Source organism: Tamandua tetradactyla, chromosome 2, assembly GCF_023851605.1.
Source record: "Tamandua tetradactyla isolate mTamTet1 chromosome 2, mTamTet1.pri, whole genome shotgun sequence".
In the NCBI taxonomy this organism is placed as follows: Eukaryota; Metazoa; Chordata; class Mammalia; order Pilosa; family Myrmecophagidae; genus Tamandua; species Tamandua tetradactyla.
The window spans coordinates 208897453-208919853 of record NC_135328.1 but is presented as its reverse complement, the minus strand read 5'-3'; the positions used below and the strand labels follow the sequence as shown (position 1 = coordinate 208919853).

Sequence of the window (22401 nt, the reverse complement as noted above, 5' to 3'; positions counted from 1 at the left end):
AAGGTCTTTAAATGTTATCACTAGTCCTATACAGTCTAATGAGCCCCTCAAAGGTTATAGTCTATGAGCCCCTCTTGGGCTACACTTGTGATTTATTCATCTTTGTTTTTCTAGTAAGCACCCAGGACAGCCTGAATGCTGTGAGCTGTCAATATCTGTTTCTTAACCGAAATAGTTTCCAAAGGAAGAACTGAAGCCCAGTGAGGCTCTGCGACCGGTAAGGTCACACAGCTCATTGGCGTGGTTCCAGGTATTGAACAGATAAGTTCTAGAAACCTTGGTGTGGTCTCTAGACTGGTGGCATCTGTGTCCACTGGGGACTTGCTAGAAGCACTGACGCCCAGGCCTGGTCCCAGACCTACCGAATCAGAATCTGCATTTTTAACAATATTCCCCAAATGCTTTTTATGTCTGATAAGTGCTGCTCCAATTCCTACCATCGTTTCTCGAGGAAAGCTTCGTTGTTCATGCTGTGCGGACACTGTTTGTGATCTAGTTCCAGGAGGTACAGGACGCAGGACAATCAGGACACACCTAGCTGGCCTAATGAAATCTAGGAATCAAGGAGATTCAACAAATATTCACTGAGCCTCTACTCTGCCCAGCTCTTGACAGCCAGTGCACCTACAACCACTTCACAATTTTGCCCCTGGCCAATCTCACTATTCCTACTGAAATAGAGGCAAGACCAGAAGAAATTTGAAATGGAAACTGACACACCTTGGGAGTTAAATCCAAATGTTTAAACCCAGGAAAAACAAAATAGAAATCAATTTCATCACAGTCTGCATTTTAGTTTCTAACCAACATCCCCCCTAATTCTGCACAAATGTTTGCATTCAAGTTGCATTCCTGAACAGTGATAGACCCACAATTTGTAGAATTGGATTCTAATCTAATAGCTCTCTGGTCAATTTGTAAAACTATCCTTCATCCATGCTTGCAAATAAAAGCTATATTCTGCAGAGATGCCATTTTCCCTTGTCGGTGAGAGATACGGATATATAGCTTTGAGACTAGAGAAAGAAACAAAAGGACAGACAAATCACGGGACTTACAGATGTTCACCCAGCATTGATCACGAAAAGGAGCCTTGTGGTCAGGTGACTTTCTGCTGAAAGGAACACGAGGGTTTGAATGGACAAGAAGAACCAAGGTTTTGGGGCGCAGCTGTCGAGTCATGTCATTGTTTGGAAGTTTAATGACAAGGCAAGAAGGAGTGTAGTACAACTTATTTAATATGCAGGTGGCCTGGTGGCAAGGAAACATTGCATTTCAAGCAGCGCCATGCAACACCTTTTGAAAAATGAAGAAATTAAACCAATGGTGAGTTCCAACAGTGTCATATGCCTGGACTATCTAGTGGCCACTGTCACGTCTCCAGGGTATGGACTCTTCAGGTCTCAAGTAGGGGCACTAGTTCCTGCTGCACATTAAATGGGCACTGAAAGGGCTTCCTCAACTGTAAAGCATTGTTCCCATCTGAAAGAACCTTAGCAGCAGTTTAAGTGTGTCTTTAGGTCAACACAGCCTCCTGCCACCTCTCTAGTTCAACCCTCTCTGGGGAAAGTTGGCAAGGTAGTGGCAGAGCCCACTCTTTGTGCCTCAGTTTTCCTACTATGAAATCATTAGTACATCTTTACTGAGAACCTGTTAGTGAATCAACAATGACAATGTTTTGTTGTTTACTGAGCTATAATATAAAATAACAATATAAAGGTAAACTATGATAATATAAAGAAAATAACATAATATTCACATATGTTTTGGTCTATTTTTGAAGGCAAAAATGTATTATCATTGATTTTGGAGGCTCCCTTCAAGCCTTCCCTGTACCCTGGTCAGCTGCCCCCTACTAACCCTCTCTCTGCCTCCTCTCTCCATGCCCTCCCTCATTTCCTTAAATGTCCCCTTCTCCTGGAGCCCCTTCTTCTTACCCTTTACCTTGCTATCCCTACAGAAGTCTCAGTTCTGAAGCTGGAAACAGAGGGGGTGTCTTTGGAGTGGATAACATGTGGTCCTGTGGGATTTGAGTCTCAAAGCAGAGGCACCATCTTAAAATACAGCCTTTGTATGAGGCATGCAACTAGGTGAATGAACCCTGATGACAGTAATTGAGTGAAATAAACCAGAAGCAAAAAGGCAAACATTATAATGTTTCATTAATATGGACTAACTACAATGTGCATACTCTGAGAATTGTAGTCGAGAGCACGGGTTATCAGGCTGGGGCCTATTGTAAAGAGTCCTAGACTGTAAACTCTTACAGCAGTCACATTTATTCAGGAGTTGTAATTTATTTCTAAATTCTAAGAGGCTGAGCAATTTGTGTATAACCTGATCATTCCCTGGAACTTTGGGTATTTGTGTGACACCTGATACTCAGAGCTAGGGTTCTGTAACTATGAAAGTCAACATTACCCCTCATAGCAACTGTTAAAAACACTGAAAAAGCGATCAGACTTCAGTTACAGATATGAATGAAGCTGATCTGGGTAGGACTAAGGTAGATCAGACTTAAGTGTAAAGAATATTGACTATATTTTAAAATTTCAACTTCTGTGTGAGACCAAAGGAAGAGATATTTATTTGGTGCAAAATTTATATTTTTCGTAGCACACTGTCTAATTTTACTTGTATGGTCAGCTTATTTGAATATCATACTTACATGGAACTATGAATGGGAGATGAAATCTTGTTGTTTTGTACAGGTTAGTGTGATACCCCAATAAATCCCAGAGCTAGCTGGGCTTCTAGAAGAGTAGAAAGTATTTGCAAAGTTCCCTTGAGGGACTGGGGCAAAGGGTGGAAATGTTAAACTCCCCCACTTGGGGAAGACCTGATATTCTTGTAAGCGCTGGGGACTGCCAATTTGATAGGATAGACCCTTCATCTAGGGGCTTGCCTTCATGAAACTTATTCCTGCAAAGTGGAAGCTAAACCTACCTATAATTATGCCTAAAAATCACCCCTGACCCCCAGAGAATCTCATTTGTTGCTAAGATATGCTCTCTCTCGCTAAGCCAGCTCCACGGGTGAAATCACTGCCCTCCCCACTATGTGGGACATGACTCCCAGGGGTGTAAATCTTCTTGGCAACGTGGGACAGGACTCCCGGGGATGACCCTAGCCCTGACTTCATGGAATTGAGAAAGCGTTCTTGACCAAAAGGGGAAAGAGAGAAATGAGATAAAGTTTCAGTGGCTGAGAGATTTCAAATATAGTCAAGAGGAGTCTGAGTTCATTCCTGCCCCAAGGAACAGCTAGAGAAGTGACTGAAAAATGGCCAGGACAGCAATTCCAGGGCTGAAATGACCTGAGAGGGTCTTCTACATTCTATAGGGAGGTCCTGGATGAAAAAGCTGAGGAATTAAGACACAGAGAACTGGGTGAGGGGGCTCCATTGGGATTCCACCAGGGACAAGAAGCCATGCCCAGTTAAGTGCCTGCCCCTGCAGCTAGCTTGGGATATCAGTCTCCTCAGCAATGCAGCCCAGAGCTCCGTTGGGGAACCTGGAAGCCAGTAAACTAGCTTTGCCTGCTCATTGAAACCATCCAACTAGTGCAAAGAGCTTATTGCTGCTCCCCTTTCCATACAGAGGCCCAGAGCCCTCAGGAGTGCATGGACAGACAGACAGGTATGAGGGAATAAACCAAGTCATGCCCCTTGATTTCCCCATGCCCACACACCCACATGTGCTGCCCCCCAACTGTGACCCAGGCCCCGAACCCCCAGCCCTGACCCCATGCCTCATGCACCTGACCCAAGCATACACTTCCCAATCCCCCACCCCTGTGCCCAGCCCATCTTGTGTTCCATACAGGCACCTCCATCCCCCCATCCTGCTTACCTGTACACCCATACTCCACCCCTCCCAATGCAGTCTGTGGGCCTGCCCCCGACCCAAGCACCCCCAACCCCTGCAACCTGACCACCCTATGCTCTGCACATACATTCACCTACACCCTGACTCCCCCACACCCCACATACCTACACAGCCACACCCCCTTGATCAGCTTTCCACTATGTCCTGCCTCTGTGTCCCCCTGCACCCCTACCACCACACCACTGAGCCCCATCCCATGTCCCACACCCCGCCCAATACCTGCCCCACAAATACAAAATCTTAGACAACTGAGGGAAATCAACTTCCAAGGTAATCCTATCAAGATAATTAAATGCCTCAAAGTCAGCAGAAAATCATAGAGCATATCACAATGAAGACAGATATAACCTGGACCAGTCTAATGACCAAATTAAAACACCAGAGGAGACACAGACTTTGGCACAACTAACCAAGATGTTCATACAACTCTACTAAATAAATTCAGTGGGTTGGCTAATAACATAAAGGATATTAAAAAGACACTAGAAAAGTATAAAGAAGAATTTGAAAGGATATTTATAAAAAATAGCAGATATCACAGAGATGGAAAATACTGTAGACCAAATAAAAATATATACTAAAGACACACAACAGCCGATTCGAAAAGGCAGAAGAAATAATAAACAAACTAGAGGACAGTACAATTGAATTTGAATGCACAAAATATCAAATGGCAGAAAAGATGGAGAAATTTGAATTGGAACTCAGGGAAATGATGGACAACATGAAGCACACAAATGTAAAAATCATCAGTGTCCCAGAAGGAGAAGAGAAGAGTAAAGGGCTAGGAAGTCTAGTTGAGTAGATAGTGGGGGGAAACTTCCCAACCCTTATAAAAGACATAAATATGCAAATCAAAGAAACCCAATGACCCCCAATAGAATAAATCCAAATAGGCCTACTCCAAGACACATTCTTGTTAAAAGTTGAAGAGAAGCAGAAAATTCTGAAAGTGGCAAGAGAAAAACAATCTATTTCATACAAGGAAACCACGTAAGACTGAGTTCAGACTACTCAACTGGCACCATGGAGGTTAGAAGGCAGTGGTGTGATATATTTAAGATGCTAAAAGAGAAAGACTTCCAGTCAAGAATTCTGTGCCTGGGCCACGGTGGCTCAGCAGGCAAGAATACTCGCCTGCCATGCCAGAGGACCCAGGTTTGATTCCCGGTGCCTGCCCATGTAAAAAAAAAAAAATTCTGTGCTCACCTGTCATGGTTAGGGACATGTGTTGACTTGGGCAAGTTGTGGTAGCTGCTTTATCTGATTGGGCAAGTACTGGCCTGTCTGTTGCAATGAGGACATTTCCTAGGATTAGGTCATGATCATGTCAGCTGCATCCACAGCTGATTCCATTTGTAATCAGCCAAAGGGGAGTGTCTTCTACAATTAGTGATGATAAATCTAATCACAGGAAGCCTTTTAAGGAGGACTCAGAGGAGACAGGTCCCATTCCTGCTTCGGCTGGTGAGCCTCTCCTGCGGAGTTCATCCAGACCCTCCATCGGAGTCGTCGGCTTCACAGCCTACCCTGTGGATTTGGACTCTGTGTTCCTGCGGTCATGTGAGATACTTTTATAAATTTTATATTTGCAAGTGTTCCCTGTTGATTCTGTTTCTCTAGAGAACCCTAACTAATACATCTTGGTACCAGGAGTGGGGTTCTTAAGAAACAGAATCTTAAAAATGGGTTTTTATGAATGGTTTTCTACTCTGACTGGACTCAGAGACACTAAGGACTCTGATTCCTGTAATCATAATGACACTCCCAATCCATGGAGTGAGTTGGCAAAGGAGATAGTCAAAATATCATCATTCGATTCTCCTGATACTTTGCTTGTATGAAGCCAGACTCTGGGGGATAATGTTTTTGACACCTTTACAGAGTTTCGTAGAAATAAGAGTCATAGAGACGTTGGTTGGTTGTTGTTAGATACACTGGCTACATTAAGGGGTGAAAGGGATGGGCTTAAGGCTTCAAACGAGAAGCGCCGTCTGAAAGATGTAGACGTTTCTATGAGTATCCTGAAGGAAAATCTTATTTCCTATAGCCATAGACTTGAGATCTCTGAAGATAAGACTCAGAATCTTATTGTTAGAGTAGCAACTTTACAACGTAAACTGAAATCTCAGTCTTGCATGGTGTCTGCCGTTAAAGTGAGGGCATTGATTGGAAAGGAGTGGGACCCTGAAAAATGGGATGGTGACATATGGATTGATAATGATGTTGGGGGCGAAGTTGAAACCCTAGGCCATGCTGAGTCTTCTCTAGATAACCCTGTAATAGTCTGCCCTGAGGACATAGCCGCCCCACCTCCAGCCTGCCTTGAGGAATTGGCCACCTAACCTCCTCCTGAAGGGATTAGCCCTAGAGTTATTAATCCTGTTTCACCAGATGAAACTGCAAATGAAGGCCCTGAAGCAAATGGCTTGGAAGATATTTCTAATTCTTTTCATGACCCACCCCCACCACCCCTCATTTCTTCTAGACCTATAACTAGGCTAAAGTCCCAACAGGCCCCTAAAGGTGAGGTACAAAGTGTCACACATGAGGAGGTACATTATACTCCAGAATATCTGTGTGAGTTTTCCAATTTATATAGGCAGAAATCAGGGGAATATGTGCGGCAATGGATTCTAAGGGTGTGGGATAATGGTGGGAGGAATATAAGGCTGGATCAGGCTGAATTTATTGATATGAGCCCACTAAGCAGAGATTCTGCATTCAATGTTATAGCTCGAGCAGTTAGAAAAGGTGTTAACAGCTTGTTTGGGTGGTTGGTTGAAACATGGATCAAAAGGTGGCCAACATTACCTGAGGTTGAAATGCCATAACTTCCCTGGTATAATGTAGATGAGGGGATCCAGAGGCTTAGAGAGATTGGAATGTTAGAGTGGATTTATCATACAAAGCCTGCTCTTACACCCCAGGAATGCCCAGAGGATGCATCTTTTACCAGAACAGTGAGAAATAAATTTGTGAGACTGGCACCATCATCCCTAAAGAGCTCTGTGGTTGCACTTCTCTGTAGGTCAGATATTACTGTAGGGACTGCTGTCACTGAGCTGGAATCCTTAAACACAGTGGGGATGACAGGATCCCGAGTTGGCAGAAGCCAGGTGGCAGCACTAAATCACCAAAGACAGGGTAGACGTGGCTATTATAATAGACAGCAAACTCAAAGAAGGCATCAAAATTATATGGCACGCAGAGATTTGTGGCATTGGCTAGTAAACCATGGGGTGCCTAGAAATACAATAGAAGGGCAGTCTACCAAATTCTTGTTGGAGCTGTATAAACAAAACAGTTCTAGGCCAAGTGAACAGAAGTCTAACCTGAGTTACAAAAAACAGAGTCACGGCCCCATAATCAATTTCCAGACTTGAAACAGTTTACAGACCCAGAGCCCCCTGAATGAAGGGGAGGCCACGTCCCTTTGGGGGAGAAACCTGTTACACTGCCACAAATTTGTACTGTTAATCTTCCTCCAAGTCTTCCCCAAGGAGACCGAAGGCCTTTTACCAGGGTAACTGTGCATTGGGGAAAAGGAAATGATCAGGATTATTAGACACTGGTTCAGAAGTGACATTAATTCCAGGGGACCCAACATGTCACTCTAGACCACCAGTCAGAGTGGGGGCTTATGGAGGCCAGGTGGTCAATGGAGTTTTAGCTCAGGTCCGTCTCACCGTGGGTCTAGTGGGCCCCCGGACCCATCCTGTAGTTATTTCCCCAGTTCTGGAATGTATAATTGGCATAGACATACTGAGCAACTGGCAGAATTCCCCACATTGGCTCTCTAACTCGTGCAGTGAGGGCTATTATGGGGAGAAAGGCCAAGTGGAAGTCACTAGAACTGACCCTACATAGCAAAATAGTAAATCAGAAGCAATACCATATTCCTGGAGGGATTGCAGAGATTACTGCCACTCTAAAGGACTTGAAAGATGCAGGGGTGGTGATTCCCACCACATCCCCGTTCAACTCTCATATTTGGCCTGTGCAGAAAACAGATGGGTCTTGGAGAATGACAGTGGATTATCATAAGCTCAACCAGGTAGTAACTCCAATTGCAGTTGTTGTTCCTAATGTGGTATCATTGCTTGAGCAAATCAATACATCCCCTGGTACCTGGTATGCAGCTATTGATCTGGCAAATGCTTTTTTCTCAATAGCTATTAGTAAGGCCCACCAGAAACAGTTTGCTTTCAGCTGGCAAGGTCAGCAATATACTTTCACTGTCCTACCTCAGAGGTATATCAACTCTCCAGCCCTATGTCATAATCTTGTTCACAGAAGTCTTGATCATTTCTGCCTCCCACAAGACATCACACTGGTCCATTATATTGATGATATCATGTTGATTGGACTTAGTGAGCAAGAAGTAGCAACTACTCTAGATTTACTGGTAAGGCATTTGCGTGTCAGAGGATGGGAGATAAATCCAACAAAAATACAGGGGCTTTCCACCTCAGTAAAATTTCTAGGTGTCCAGTGCTGTGGGGCATGTCGAGATATCCCTTCTAAGGTGAAGGATAAGTTGCTGCATCTGGCCCCTCCCACAACCAAAAAAGAGGCACAATGCCTAGTTGGTCTTTTTGGATTTTGGCGACCACATATCCCTCATTTGGGTGTACTACTCCGGCCCATTTATCGAGTGACCAGAAAAGCTGCTAATTTTGAGTGGGAACCTGAACAAGAGGAGGCTCTGCGACAGGTCCAGGCTGCTGTGCAAGCTGCTCTGCCACTTGGGCCGTATGATCCAGCAGATCCAATGGTGCTGGAAGTGTCAGTGGCAAATGGAGATGCTGTCTGGAGCCTTTGGCAGGTCCCTATGGGAGAATCACAATGCAGACCCTTAGGATTTTGGAGCAAAGCCTTACCATCTGCTGCAGATAACTACTCTCCTTTTGAGAAACAGCTTTTGGCCTGCTACTGGGCCTTAGTAGAGACTAAACGCTTAACCATGGGCCACCAAGTTACCATGAGACCTGAGTTGCCTATCATGAGTTGGGTGTTTTCTGACCCACCAAGCCATAAAGTTGGGCGTGCACAGCAGCACTCTATTGTAAAGTGGAAATGGTATATACGAGATAGAGCCAGAGCAGGTCCTGAAGGCACAAGTAAGTTACGTGAAGAAGTAGCACAAATGCCAATGGTTTCCACTCCTGCTGCCACATTACCTTCTCTTTCCCAGACCAGAGCTATGGCCTCTTGGGGAGTTCCTTACAGTGAATTGACTGAGGAAGAGAAAACTCGGGCCTGGTTTACAGATGGTTCAGCACGATATGCAGGTACCACCTGAAAGTGGACAGCTGCAGCATTACAACCTCTTTCTGGGGTGTCCTTGAAGGACAGTGGTGAGGGGAAATCCTCCCAGTGGGCAGAACTTTGAGCAGTGCACCTGGTTGTTCATTTTGCTTGGAAGGAAAACTGGCCAGAGGTGCGTTTGTATACTGACTCATGGACTGTTGCTAATGGTTTGGCTGGATGGTCAGGGACTTGGAAAGACCATAATTGGAAAATTGGTGACAGAGAGGTCTGGGGAAGAAGTATGTGGATAGACCTTTCTGAGTGGGCTAAAAACATGAAGATATTTGTGTCCCATGTGAATGCACACCAGAGGGTGACTTCAGCAGAGGACGATTTTAATAATCAAGTGGATAAGATGACCCGTTCTGTGGATACCAGTCAGCCTCTTTCCCCAGCAACTCCTGTCATTGCCCAATGGGCTCATGAACAAAGTGGTCATGGTGGTAGGGATGGAGGTTATGCATGGGCTCAGCAACATGGACTTCCACTCATCAAGGCTGACCTGGCTACAGCCACTGCTGAGTGCTCAATCTGCCAGCAGCAGAGACCCACACTCAGCCCCCGATATGGCACCATTCCCCGAGGTGACTAGCCAGCTACATGGTGGCAGGTTGATTACATTGGACCACTCCCTTCATGGAAAGGGCAGTGATTTGTTCTAACTGGAATAGACACATACTCTGGATATGGGTTTGCTTTCCCTGCACACAATGCTTCTGCCAAAACTACCATCCGTGGGCTTATAGAATGCCTTATCCATCGTCATGGTATTCCGCATAGCATTGCTTCGGATCAAGGAACACACTTCACAGCAAATGAAGTGCGGAAATGGGCACATGTTCATGGAATTCTCTGGTCTTACCATGTTCCCCATCATCCAGAAGCAGCTAGATTGATAGAATGGTGGAATGGCCTTTTGAAAACTCAATTACGGTGCCAACTAGGTGGCAAAAACTTGAAAGGCTGGGGTAATGTTCTCCAGGAAGCTGTGTATGCTTGGAATCAGTGTCCGCTGTATAGTGCTGTTTCTCCCATAGCCAGAATCCATGGATCCAGGAACCAAGGGGTGGAAATGGGAGTGGTACCACTCACTATTACCCCTAGTGATCCACTAGGAAATTTTTTGCTTCCTGTCCCTGCTACCCTGAGTTCTGCTGGTCTACAGGTTTTAGTTCCAAAATGGGGTGTGCTTCCTCCAGGAGAAACAATAATGATACCACTGAACTGGAAGTTAAGATTGCCACCTGGTCACTTTGGGCTACTTATGCCTCTGGATCAACAAGCCAAGAAGGGGATTACATTATTGTCTGGGGTAATTGACCCTGACTATCAGAAAGAAGTAGAACTGCAACTACATAATGGAGTAAAGAAGAGTTTTCTTGGAATATAGGAGATCCCCTAGGGCGTCTATTAGTACTACCATGCCCTGTGATTAAAATCAATGGAAAACTGCAACAACACAGTACAGGCAGGACTACTAATGGCTCTGAAACTTCAGGAATGAAGGGTTGAGTCACCCCACCAGGCAAAGAACCACGGCCAGCTGAAGTGCTTGCTGAGGGGAAAGGGAACATGGAATGGGTAGTGGAAGAAGGTAGTGATAAATATGAACTTCAACCACGTGATCAGTTACAGAAACGAGGACTGTAATGCTGTTTTGTTCATGTTATACTGTTTAAGTTGTATGATATAAGTTTAAGAATGAATATTGCCTAAGGATTTGCACCCTATTCTGGAGAGATTTAATGGATTTCCAGTTATATGCAGGACAGTTGAGTATTGTCAGGTAAAAGAAAAAAATGTGTATTTGTTTTCATTTGGAAATTAAGTATGGTTTAAGGTGATATATATATAGGTGCCAAGTTGACAAGGGGTGGACTGTCATGGTTAGGGACATGTGTCGACTTGGGCAAGTTGTGGTAGCTGTTTTATCTGATTGGGCAAGTACTGGCCTGTCTGTTGCAATGAGGACATTTCCTAGGATTAGATCATGATCATGTCAGCTGCATCCACAGCTGATTCCATTTGTAATCAGCCAAAGGGGAGTGTCTTCTACAATTAGTGATGCTAAATCTAATCACCGGAAGCCTTTTAAGGAGGACTCAGAGGAGACAGGCCCCATTCCTGCTTTGGCTGGTGAGCCTCTCCTGCGGAGTTCATCCAGACCCTCCATCGGAGTTGTCGGCTTCACAGCCTGCCCTGTGGATTTGGACTCTGCGTTCCTGCGGTCATGTGAGACACTTTTATAAATTTTATATTTGCAAGGGTTCCCTGTTGATTCTGTTTCTCTAGAGAACCCTAACTAATACACCACCCAAATTGTCCTTCAAGACTGAGGAAGGTTCACAGACAAACACATCCTGAAAGAATTTGTCAGCAAGAGACCGACCCTACAAGGAATACTAAAGGGAGTTCTGCCAGTTGAAAAAAAAAAAAAAGACAGGAGAGGGAAGTCTGGAGGACAGCACAGAATTGGGGAGTACAGTAAGGGTAACTTAAAGGATAAAAAGAGAAAAAGGGGAAAGAATATATAGATCTGACAAATAAAAACCAAAGGATAAGATGGTGGATTCAAGAACTGCTTTTGCAGTAATAACTTTGAATGTGGAAGGACTAAACTTACAATTAAAAGATACAGATTGGCAGAATGGATCAAGAAATATGATCCATCTATATTCTGTTTACAAGAGACTCGTCTTAGACCCAAGGATGCAAATAAATTGAAAGTGAAAGGATGGAAAAAGATGTTCCTTGCAAGTTGTAATCAAAAGAAAGCAGGAATAGTTATACCAATATTAGACAAAGTAGGCTTTAAATGTAAAGACATCATAAGAGAAAAAGGACATTATATATTAATAAAAGAGATAATTCACCAAGAAGAGATAATAATCATAAATGTTTATGCTCCCAATCCAAGAGCTCCAAAGTACATGATGCAAAAATTGACAAAACTGAAAGGAATCATAGGTATTTCAACAGTTATAGTGGGATACTTCAATACGCCACTCTCCTCTATAGATAGAACAACCAGGCAGAGAATCAACAAGGAAATAGAGAACTTAAACAATTTGATAAATGAATTAGACCTAGCAGATATATATATATATATATAGGTTGTTATACCCCAAAACGCCAGGATATACAATCTTCTCTATAGCTCATGGAACATTTTCCAGGAGAGAGCAAATGCTGGGGCGCATAAACACGTCTTTATAAATTTTAAAATATTATGCAAAGCACTTTCTCTGATCCCCATGGAATGAAACTGTAAATCAGTGACCACCAAAGAACCAGAACTTTCACAAATGCATGGTGACTAAATAACAACCAGTGGGTCCAAGAAGAAATTGTTAGAGAAATCGGTACATATCTTGAGATGAATGAAAAGGAGAACACAAAATATCAGAACTTATGGGATGCTGCAAAGACATCCCAAAATTTATTGCCCTAAATGCCTATATTAAAAAACGAAGAAAGAGCAAAAATCAAGGACTTAACTGTTTATCTGGAATAACTGGAGAAAGAATAGAAAACTAACCCCAAAGCAAAGAGAAGAAGAAAAATAACAAAGATTAAAGCAGAATTAAATGAATTGGAGAACCAAGAACAAGAGAAAGAATTAATAAAACCGAAAGTTGACCTAGAAGGCTGCATCATGGGTGAAGGAGGACCCTGTCTGGGACATCACCAAAGGATCAAGAGCAGATAAAGGGAGATAATTGCAGGTGCACGTAGAGGCAAGGCCTCGGTCTGTGAGGATAAGGGACACTCCCCAAGGACCCCCCAAAAATAAATAGGGTAACATTGGAAGGCTCTCAAGAGCAGGTGGGGTCAAGAGAAAGTGGGGGCAAGAGCCTGAGCAAAACCATGCTTTGGAGAGGTTTTAGAGAGGGAGGCCGAAGGAAAAGAAGAATTAGTATCCAGGCAAGGAAATAACATAGGGAGAGGCACAGAGATGCCATAGGAACTCTGGTTGGGGGACATAATTCCTAATACCTTACCATAAATGGTCACAGGATGCCAGGAAGCATGGCCAAATTAAGAAAGTTTGAGGATGTATCCCAAGCAACAGTCCACTCTCCTGCCTTTGTGATTTTAGTAGGAAACAGTGATGGTAGAGGATGGCTCCAAACTTTCTATCCTGTGCCAGTTTTTAACATATACTAGCTGCTACCTTGGCATGGTGCTTTCTGTATGGAAGAGTGGTAAGAGGCTGACTTCTGTAGTCACTGTGACTTTTACTTTAGGTTTGCAGAAAGAAAAAAAATGTGTGTCTACATGCACTTTCATTGGTCCTAGCCACAATTGTGTGTGGCATCAAAACACTTACCTTAGAAACATCAGCCTACGATAGCTATCCGTACAGCAAGATATTTATCAGCTCATAGGGGCTTTATTTGCTATTTCCCATTTATTTATCATTATAATAACAGGACTATCATTGGGAAGGAGTATTATAACTCATATTTGCTTTGAGCAGCAGAAAGAGCAATATATTGGAGGACTTTGATACCACTAATAAGTTCATCCATTCATTCCACTATTTATGGAGTCCCTGCTATGCGACACACTGTACTAGATGCGGAGCTGAATGATGAGATGAGCAAGCCATGGAAAATCTGGGAGAAACTTCTAGATATATACCCAAAAGAATTGAAAGCAGGAGCTTGAACAGATACTGTACACCAGTGTTCATAGTAGCAGTGTTCACAGTATTCCGAAAGGTGGAAGCAACTCACATGTCCATCAGCAGATGGCTGGGTAAACAAGCCTGGCATATACACGCCATTGAATATTATCCAACCGTAAAAAGGAATGAGGTTCTGATGCCTGCTACAACATAGATGAACCTTGGAGACATGTTGAGTAAAGTAAGTCAGGCACCAAAGGACAAATTTTGTATGATTTCAGGCACATAACATACCTTGAAAAAGCAAATTCTTAGAGACAGAAAGCAGAGTATGAGTTACCAGGAGTTGTAGGAGGGAGAAATAGGAAGTTATTGCTGAATGAGTACAGAGTTTCTGTTTTCGGTGATGAAAAAGTTTTGGTAATGGATGATGGTGATGGTAGCACAACACTGTGAATGTGACTAATAGTACTGAATTTTATACATGAAAGTGGTTAAAATGGGAAACTTGGTGTTGTATTTATGTTACCATAAAAAAAGTTTAAAACTTAAAAAAAAAAAAAGATCTGGGGAAAGAGCAGTTCGGGCAGTGGGGACAGCATGTGCAAAGGCCCTAAGGTATGAATGTATTATGTCTCTTTGGGCTAAGTGGAAAAGGAGGAAGAGAATGAAACTACACCAAGTGCTTCTGAATGTGCTGCACTATGCAATGTGCTCTGTGCAGATACAGCACATACTTTGTAACAGGCATGTGGAGTAGGTATTCTTCTCCCTCTTTTAGAGTTGAGGAAACTGAAACTCATAGAGGATAAGTATTGGTTCGTGATTTTTCAGAGAGTAAGTTCCAAGATGGTGATTGGAGCTCTGTGATCGAAACCCACATTCTTTATGGCACACTGCACTGCCTCTCAACCCCAAGACCTCAACCTCTTCCCAGAATATGAACCAGTGATGTGAGGCTTAGGCTGTGGGTAACTGTCTCGGACCCTGGGCATCCATACTGCAAAATGAAGGAATGGGTCTGTGCTCCATAGATGTGCACCTCAGACATGCTCCCTGGACATGCCCCAAAACATGCTCTGTGGATGTGTTCTGTGTACCTGCTTCATGGACATGCTCTGTGGATTGCCTCGTGGATGCACACGATGGACAGGCACTGCTGCTGTGCAATGTGCAATGCATCATTGACTCACTCTGTGGGTGTACTCTATGTACATGCATCATCGACACACTCCATGGATGTGCATTGTACACATGCATCATTGACACACTCTGTGGGTATGCTCTATAGACACACGCCTTGGACATACACTGTTAATGTGCTCCATGGATGTTTTCTGTGACCGTGCATTGTGGATGTGCTCCATACATGTGTTCTGTGGATTTGCACTGTGGTTGTACTCTGTGGACACGCATCTTGGACCTGCAGCGTGATATGCCTCATGGGCATGCTCCAAGGGAGGATATGCAGTGTTGCCTCCATTATGGACATTCTCCGTGGATGTGCACGGTAGATGTGTGCCGTGGACATGCATCACGGACAGGCATCATGGGCATGTTCCATTAATGTGCTCCGTCATTGTGCTTGGAGGGCATGCTTTGTGGATGTGCTCTCTGGAGGCAGTATGTGGACATGCTCTGTGGACATGCTGTGTAGATGCGCATATGGCATACGGAGGTGGCTTTGGCTGGCACACAGATGAATAGTAAAAAAAATTCCAATTTGTAGGGGTGTAAGTGTAGTTCAGTGGTAGAATTCTCATTGCCATGCAGGAGACCCAGGTTCGATTCCTGGCCTATGTGCTTCTGAAAAACAAACACCAAGAATTTAACAAATTATGCTGCAATAATGGTATACTCCCATGGAAAAAGAATGAAATGTGACCCCCGCCATATAGCATACCAAAAACAAAAAAGAAAGAAAGAAAGAAAAAAATTCCAATTTGTATATATTTATTTTAGTGCATATTAGAAATATATATGTGTATGTATGTATATAGCTAGCAATCAAATCCATGCTTTCAATAACGATGCAGGGTTTCCTTTTAAAATGATTCAATTCAGTTTAAAATAAGTGTTGATTTAAATAAAGACATTTGATAATAGCTCAGGTGTTACGTAGCTCTTAAACAAATGGAGAAGGCAGTTCACAGACATCATTGGCTTGAGAAGCCAGGATTCGATGCTCTCTGGCACCCTTCCCAGCTCGGACATTCTCCGTTGTCTGATGGAAGAGTAGTTTGTCTAGAAAAATCCTCTGTGAAGGGAAATCAGACAGGAAAGCAAGCCTGTCTAAATTGTATGCATTGGCTCATGCAGGTCTGGACTCGACCCATGGAGAATTCTTGGCTTTGAGCGTGTGACCAGGTGTGCAACCCGTCAGCAAACACTGGTGTGGCTATGGGGCTGGGAGAGCAGGAAGTCGGCACCAAAGGAGATGAGGCTTGCCGGTGAGAAGTTGGTCTCGGTCTGTCATGTCTAGTGCGTAAGTATGAAACACAGTCATTTCTCGGTCTGATAGTTTGCGCCATTGGAGAACATCATTCTCTAGCTGAAATCCAATCCCCTCTTTTGAGGAATAAGAAAATGAAGACCCAGGGAAGCTGCTGTGTCTCCCAGTCTGAAGGAAGTGCAGGAGGATCTTATGTTGACTTTCTCGATTCTGTGGCTTGGTCCCATCCGCTCTCCCAGAAGCCACTCAGACAATTAAACCACTCATTATTTTTTTTATCTTCTGAGTAGTTTAAATAACTATTATTATGCACGCATTTTTTTTCAAAAGAGTACATTTATTACCAAACTCATTAGCTTGAGACTTGGACTTGTTCCTCTTTTCCGCCTAGGGAAAATAGAAGGAACTTGGCTGGACACAGAAGCAGTCTCCTCCCATACCATCACTACCTAATGCTTTGTGTCCGAAACAGGGTGTCAGAACATCTGGGCATCTCGTCTGACAGGGAGGGAGTTTCCAAATGGCGCATGGAGCAGTGGTGAACATGGTGACCTCATCACTGCAGGCAGGATCCTACCGGGGAGGCAGATAAAGGTGCACTGGTGTGAGAGATGGCATGCAAGGGTAATGGAGGCATAGACTCTGAGGCTGGTCTGCCTGAGTTCAGATTTCAGCTCTGCCACTTGCTGTGTGCTCTTGGGCAAGACAGTGGCCTCTCTGGGCCTCACTTCCATCCTCTGTCCATGGTAACGATGACAATAGCATCTACAAGCCAGCCTCATTCTGAGCCCAAGTGAGTTGGTCTTAGGATAGTGCCCAGCACACAGCATGTGCTATTATTTTAGCCCTTAGGAGGCTAGCCCCTGGATCCACAGACCTTGGCTAGAATCTCAGTTCTGCCCTACACACACTGTGACCTTGGGCCACTTCCTGGGCCTCTCTGGACCTCAGTGATCCCATCAGGGCAATAATGTTACCAACTGTTGTGCGAAGTCAAGGACTTGAGTCCAGTGCCTGTGGCAGAAGGAGCCCCAGAAAGAGGAACTTCTATTCGCTGTGACTATTTGGTGTATCACTGAACTCTTGGCATGACACAGGGAGTGTGCAGGATGGGAGTGTATGGATGCCTCTGCTCACACAGCTGGGAGTGGGTGGGGTGGGGACAACAGCAGTAAAGCAGAGAAGGCCCAGGCTTAGGAGCCAAGGGGACTTGGTCCAAATCTCCCAGTGCCACGGGCAGCTGGTGACCCTGGGTAACTCCCTCCTGCTGCCAGGGACTCGGCTGTCCCAAAAGCTCAAAAAATAACAGAACCTTGTAAATTGTCTTCAAATAAGACTTCCACGGAGGGGGGCCTCAGCTCCCTGACACCTCACTTCAGTCATTTTAAATAATAAGAATAAGCATCTGTTGAGCGCTTACCATGTGCCAGGCACTTTATGTTGTTATCTTGGTTTGTGCTCACGTTAGTGTTACATGTTACAGAGGGGGAAATGAGCAGAGACAGGATATAATCTGCACAAAGCCAGTTAGTGGTGGAGCTGGGATTTGGGCCCAATTCTGGGTGACTTCCAAACCTGGGCTTTTATTTTGTTGTTTCTTTAACTTTTAATTTTGAAGTAATTATAGGGTCATAGGAGGTTGCAAAGAGAGTACAGGGAGGCCCCGTGTCGCCTGCACCCTGCTTCACCCAATGGTTACATCTTACGGAACAAATAGTACAATATCAAACCCAGGAATTTGACACTGGTCCAGTATGCATGTATTGTTCTAAGTCATTTTATCTCGTGTGGATTTGTGTGACCAGTTACCCCACTGCAATCGCGGGTACAGAACTGTCCCTTATCATCACGAAGATACCCCAGGCGCTGCCCCCACTTCATAATCACATGCACCCCACCACCCCATCCCAAGTCCTTGCAACCACTGATCTGTTCTCCATTACTATGTTTTTGTCATTTTGAGGACATTGTAGAACTGGAATCTTACAGGATCCGTGACCTTGGAAACTGGCCTTTTTATTTCCACTTAGCCAAGTGTCCTTGAGACCCATTTAAACTGTTGTGTATCAATATCTCGAAGGACGTCTTGGTGGTTCTCAGGTTTTGTCTATTACCAATAAAACTGTTACAACCATTTGTGTACCGCTTTTTGTGTGAACATCAATTTTTGTTTCTGTGGAATATGTGCCCGAGAGTGTGATTGTTGGGTGGGCTGTGCATGCTTAGTTCTTTGAAGAATATTCCCCAAATATTTTCCATGGTGGTTGTACATGCTCTTTTACATTCCCACCAGCGATGTATGAGAAACCCAGTTTCTCCACAGCCTTGTCAACATTGGGTATTGTCGCTCTTGCTTTATTTTAGCTGTTATAATAGGTGTGTGTTGATGTCACATGGGGTCTTCACTGGCATTTCCCTATTAACTCGTATTGTTGAACACCTTTCTGTGTCCTTACCTGCCTTCTTTATATCCTTTTTGGTGAAATGTCTTTTTGTAGCTTTTTCCCGTTTTTCTAGTTATGTATTCTTAAAAAACTGTTCAGCTACTGTGGATACTAGTCCTTTGTGAAATATATGGGAGAAACCTATTCTCCCAGTCTGTAGCTTTTGTTTTCATTCTCTTAACAGGGATTTTTTTGGTTTAGCAAATATTTTGAATTTTGATGAAGTCTATTTTATAAATTTTTTTCTTTTATGGATTGTGCTTTTGTTGTCATGTCTAAGAACCTTCATTCTTTGTCCTGTTTTCTCCTAAAAGTTTTGTGGTTTTATATTTAAATCTGTGATCCATTTTAAGTTCATTTCAGTGGAAGGTGTGACGTTTCCTTCAATTTCAGTTCCTGCCTGTGGGTGTTTCGGTTTTTGCCTGTGGTGCTCCAGCACCATTTGTTGAAAAGACTATGTTTCCTCCATTGACCCTGGGCTTTTTTTTTTTTTTTCATAATTAGTAGACTTTATTTTTTAGAGCAGTTTTATGTTTACAGAAAAGTTGAGCAGACAGTACAGAGTTCCCATCTACCCCTCCCCCCTCGCCATTCGCCCCTCCCCCACCCACCACACAAGCTTTTAACCACAAGCCCTTTGCCACCTCTCTGCTTTATGTCTTCATGTTCCCTGTAGGATTGGGGCTGGCTGGGCCACCTGGAGACCCCCTGCAGCATAACCCGGCCTCTCCCCAGCCTGGGACCTTTTTCCCTGGAGGGCACAGGTCCTGGGAAGGGAGCTTCCTTAGTACAGGAATGTCCTGGAGGCCAGGGGCTTGGGTCTGCAGGGAGTCAGGCGACCCTCTGGGCTCAGCAATTACAGAAGGAGGGGGCTCCTAGGGCGAGGGGGAGACCCAGCCCAGAGGACCTGGAAGGGAGACTTCAAATGTGAACTTAAATACTTGCCTTCGGAGGCCACCGGCCACGCTGCTCTTTGAAGCCAAGGATTCCAGCACTGCTGGGCCCCAGTTGAAGCGGAAGATGCAGCAGAGGGAGAAAGGGCCAGAACGGACACTGGCCGCAGAAACACAGGCAGGATTAGTCCTAGGTTCCTCCATAAACTGATGTCCCTTCACCACTCCCTGCCCACCCCTGCCAACTGCAGGGGACCCAAAGGCCGTGCGTCAAAATCTCATTTTAGACAAGAAAAGGCAGCTAAAAATAATACAAGTGAAAGGTCCTTGCTCACTTGTGAATGATGCTTTAAAGTTTAAAAATGTTTGTCATCTCATTTGTGTATCACAACCACCTGGGGAGAAGATGGGTACCAGATCGTTATGCCCATTTATAGGAGGGGAAACTGAGGCTCGGGAAGGTCACATGGCTAGCCTTTTAACTTTTCCATCTCCCTCCACTAGATTGGAAGCTTCAAGAAGGAGGACTCAAGGCCTGCCTTGTTTTCTGCTGTCCCCAAGGCCTAAGCCTGGCTCCAGGGACACAGTAGCTGCTCAGTAAATACTTGGCAAGTGACAACAGGAAGGTCGAAGGCAATAAAGCTAATCTGCAGCAGAACTTGGATGAACAGATCCAGCAGTTCACATTTTGCAACAAAATTTAGGAGTTTGTGAAAAGTAGTCCTAAGACCTTCAGAAAGAGGAGCTGCCCCTATAAAGTGAAATTCAGCCCACCACCTGTTTTCGTACAGCCAGCGAGTTAAGCATGGCTTTTACATTTGAATCCCAATGAAGCAAAATGTCATCTCCCCCAAAAGAATTTTGGGTCCATTTGTGGACCTGTGTTACAAAAAATTCTATTTTGGGATTTATCGAGAAAACAATAAATCATTTGTGGAAATTTGTTTTCTACCACATTCTATCAGTACCCACATAATATCCTCGAGTTTGCCTCTTGGCTCACAAATGCCACCTGGCCCTCTGCAGAGAGCGCTTGCCAACCTGCTCTAGAGGGAAGGGAAGCTGCGCTTAAGGCAGGCGCCAGGGTACTGGAAAGGCATCCCAGATGAAGCTTTTGGGAAGTAGCTGGCAGCTTTTGTGCCTCTGGGCAGGGGAGATCGGTGTGGCAGGAAGGGAGATGAGAAGGGCAAGGAGTGGGACGAGGCTGCTCAGACTCTATAATGATGACTTGCCATAGACACCTGACCTGCAAGCAAAGTATTATCGTTTCTCTTTACTGCACGGAAATTGAGGCTGAGAGGACTTTCAGGGAGAGGCAGAGCTAGGAGACAAACCCAGGGCTGACCAATATCTAAGCCGAGTCTCTCCGGGATGCTCGGCTGCCTTTAGAAGGTGGGGCCGCCCTGCCCACACGGCCCCCAGCCTACGAAGCTGCTCTTCTTGGCTCTGCACCCACAAACATGTATTTCTTAGGCTCCTGCCTCGTGCCTGGCACTGTTCTAAGGACTTACAGTCCATCAGAGGACCAGAAGCTGCAAACCCCTGCCCTGAATCAATCTATGCTTCTAGAAATCAGGAAAGTAGTTACTTTTTGCGGGAGGGGGGTGGGCAGTGACTGGAAGGAATCCTGGGGTAGGATTCTGAGGCTGATTTATTTTTTATTTTTTGGTTTTTTTCTGGGGCTGATTTTGGATGGTGGATCTGGGTGCTGGTTACTTGGATGTATTTGGTTAGTGAAAATTCATCCAGCTGCACGTTTACGATATGCAGTGCTTTTCTATGTATGTACGTTATAGCTTGATAAAAAGTTAGACGTAACAAAGATCCTGACTGTGTAGCACTTACATTCTGGTGGGCAGTTTCTGTTATCTTCAGACCCTTACCAGCTCCATCAGACTGCCAACCAACCATCTACCCCACAACCCAGCCGTCCTCAAAGAGTAACCTTACCCAGACCAAACACACCCCAAAACACCATCCTGTAGCAAGCCCTTGGGCCTTAAGCCTATCTTCTCCATCCATCAAATTCTTGTTCATCCTTCAAAACCCCTTCTAAGGTCACCTCTTCCCAGAAACCTTCTCTGATTTGCCAGTGATGATGATGATGATGATGATGATGATGATGATGATGATGATGATAGCAATGACAACTCTTAGGAACAGGCCTTGGGCTTTCCTTGAATTTTTGCATTTAATGCTCACAACCACCTCCTGACCCAGGGCTCACTTTGGTTTACAGATAAGGAAACTGAGACCCTCAGAGGTTAAGTAACTAGTTCAAGTTTGAACAACTAGTAATGTGGGAGTGGAACCTAGGTCCATGTGGTGTCAGAGTCACCAACTTCAACTACACACTCTACTGCTTCTAGAGTAACAACAAATCATTTCTCACAATCATATTCAAAGTACCGAATCCCTCCCAGATGTGTTCACAAATTACGTGTCTTGGGACTCCAGGCAGCCTTTGGGAGCCCTGCGGGAGCCGCTCTACTCTGTACTGCACCCACAAACAAATATTTCGTAGACTCCTGCCTAATCTTCCCAACAAATGAGGGGCAGGTATTATTGTTATCTTTGCTATTTTGTGGGTGAAGAAACTGGTACTCAGAGAAGTGAGCTAAGTTGCCAGAAGTCACACAGCAAGTGGCAGAGCCAGATTCAATCCAGGCTTGCAGGATGCCAGAGCCTTGTGCCTCTCCTGCAGCCATATCACAGTTTCCCCTGGCGACCCAGGAAACCTCTGCTAGTTCTCTCTCTGGATGAGAAGAGCTCCCCTCTCTGG

General features: G+C 44.5%; 1 protein-coding gene across 1 annotated transcript in view; it reads left to right on the top strand.

Moving 5' to 3' along the window:
* ARHGEF10L (Rho guanine nucleotide exchange factor 10 like) overlaps positions 1-22401 on the top strand; it is a 234397-nt gene that overhangs the window by 2940 nt on the left and 209056 nt on the right. The window contains exon 2 of the mRNA XM_077151086.1: positions 16150-16315. The gene's annotated coding sequence lies outside the window, so the exon portion shown is untranslated. The remainder of the gene's footprint in view (positions 1-16149; positions 16316-22401) is intronic.